A 3,073-nucleotide genomic window follows, 5' to 3' on the forward strand; every position below is an offset into this window, starting at 1 on the left:
ATTGGCACCACTCATTCTTACGCCTGGTGACTTACTGGAAAACTGTTTGCTTTCTGTTCCTGCTCCTTTATGCTCTACTGACCTAGAGATCTTAGTTCCAAAATAAAGAATGCTTCCATGAGGAGACACAACAGTAATTCTATTGAGCTGAAAGTTAAGAGTACTGCCATTCTACTCAGGGTCCCCCATGCCTCAGAATCACCAGGCTAAAAGGAAGTTACTCTTCTAGTTGAGGTCAGTGATCCTGAAAAACAAGGAGAAACTGAACAATTACTCCACAGTAGAGGTGAGGAATATTATATTTGGAATACAGAGAATTTCTTAGGGTGTGCCTTAGTTTTACTATGCTCTATTATTAAGTACCACATGCTTAGAATTGCATTCATTCATGGATAACACCGTATTAGATTCATTTTCACCAACTTGCTATCATATATATTCAGCTTTAACATTTTTCTTTTCTTCTTTTATATTATATGAGACAATTGCATGTATATTCCATGTGTTTTACCCATCACTGATGCACCCAGTCTACCAGAACAATATACAAATGCTCACTGATTTACAGTGGGGTTCCATTCTAATAAGTTCATTGTAAATTGTAACTACCATAGTCAAAAATGCGTTTACTATGCCTGTCCTACTGAGGCAACATAGCTTAGCCTTGCCTACCTTGAACATTCTGAGAACATTTTCATTAGCATACAGTTGTACATAATCATCTCACACGAGAACTATTTTATAACACAGTGTTGGATATCTTATGGAATTTACTGAATAATGTACTAAAAATTAGAAATAGGATGGTTGTATGAGCACCATCGTGAAGTGAAAATCAACATAGGTTGGACTATCATAAGTTAGGGACTGTCTGTACTTGGTCTGGTTTACAAACTCTTAGATTCAATTGCTGAGGTTTAGTTCTCTTCTCCTTAGCGTTTTAGACGCTTACACATGTTTATGCCCTCAGAAATTCTTTATTACTTTTATTACACAACTTTTCTCGGTTCTTATCCTACCTTAAACTGCAAGTTTCAATAATCAGGATACATTTATTATTTAAATATGTATTACCTGAACGACATTGATTTTATCTGCTAAGTGTTTACTTGGGGTCTCAATCTACAAACCAAAGTTTCTTAGAGAATCTATTTCTCAAACCATTTCTAGAAATAACTTTATAATAGCTCTTACATATTCCAATAAATATTTGGTGGATATGGGAGCAAGTAAAACTACAATTTTGAGTCTACTCTCTCTGATATTTACACCAAAAAATAATACTGAACTCTTGTTAGCCAGAATTATCAGCAAGCCTATCAAAGACTACTCAGATTCCGTTGTTGCCTAGATAAATTATCTGTTATTTTAGCTATCTCTTTTAACATTGGAACAAGAACAATCTTTATTCTGACTTACCATACCAAGTAGTTTAACTGCTTGTTCTAATCCTACCTTATACTACAGGTCTGAGTCTTTCAGTTTATTAATCCTTATATAATGTTTTTAACCTGAGTGCATACCTTTGACAAGGTAAAATGAGAAAAGATAGATGAATGTGGTTGCTTCCACACTATAAGTTAGACCACAAACTTTTTGGATCTTATTCTGTTGCCACATTTAAATAACATTGATAGGTTCTTTTTTATGTGATAACATTTGTCATAAGAGCTTTATTAACCTTCCCTGCCAGCTGGTTACCTCAGTTGTGGTGTGCTCCCCTTCATGATAAGTATCTGACATTTCTCTAAATATCTTAATTTATACAGGAAAGGAGATTATGCTAGCAGCAATGGTGATCACTGTCTACATATCAGTATTTTGAAAACACATAAATGGACTTACTAGTGACTTATTTAATGTACATATGACTTCTAGTAGAAATGAACATTCTAAAAGTAAAGAATGAAGGAAAAAAGACAACATATTCATTTAATTAAAGGAGAAATATTATTTAGAATTTTTTTTTTCAAAACTAAAAGACAATGAATTGGGAATGAATGTCTGGAAATCAGAGAGTAGCTAGTGAACACATTTAAGTACTTCACATAAATTAAAAATGGAAATAAAAATAATTTTATGCTGATCAATTAACAATGAGGAAATAGTTTATATCACTAGCATTCATAGCTATGAAAATTAAAAGAGCGATTTTGCCAAAAGATAAAATACCAATAATGTGGCAATATTTGTTTCTTTGCATGTATATGTATGTTTTGTACAATTTCTAATTTCTGGAAAGAAATTAGCAATACTGCACGGTGCTGCTGGGTGTACAAAACGAAGTTACAGTTTGAGAGGGAAATTTATTATAATATTATAAATACTTTGCCGTACATTTTCTAGGAAAACAATTGACAAACTGTCCCCCAAATTTATTTAAAGATATATCTATAATTGCCAGGCTTATAATTCTAAAGAATCTAAAAAATGAAAAAAATTTCTAATATAAAGTGTTTGATTAAAAAATTATAGGTGTCACTGTAGAATATATTTAAAAATGAGTTCTAAAGAATTGTTAAAATTATAAAATCAGATGTTTTTAAAAGCTCCTAAAGACCTCTAAGGCACTTTTTCATGTTTGAAAGATAGAAACATTTTAAATAAAAGAAGTTTAAACATGAAAAAGTTAACAAAAGCTATCAGAAACTAAAATTTCATGATGTTCTCTACGTGTATAGATAGATGATATATATTCATACCTACATACATAGTTACAGAGATGGATATAATGTATGCATACACCTTAGAAAAAAAACTAATTTGAAAACTTGATTACCTAGATAACTAAATTATAAAGTGCTTTTCTAGAAAATTCAGGTCAAAATTTTAGCTTCTGTCTTACAAACACTTGAGTAACTTGTCCGTATAAATACATACATATACACATATATAAAGGAATACATAAAGCTTTTAAAACCTTGAATAATTCCGAAAAAGGATAAAACTCTTCTCTCTGTAATTGTGAACTAATATAGCTCTTAGGAATTATTCACAGACGTTCTCACAAGTGCTTCCTTATGCTTATTTAAAGGAAAGATCATGTAAAATACAATCATTTTATTTTTCTCTT

Source organism: Aotus nancymaae, unplaced genomic scaffold (genome assembly GCF_030222135.1).
Source record: "Aotus nancymaae isolate 86718 unplaced genomic scaffold, 86718_ANA_hifiasm-v0.15.2.pri h1tg000117l, whole genome shotgun sequence".
NCBI classification, from domain to species: Eukaryota; Metazoa; Chordata; class Mammalia; order Primates; family Aotidae; genus Aotus; species Aotus nancymaae.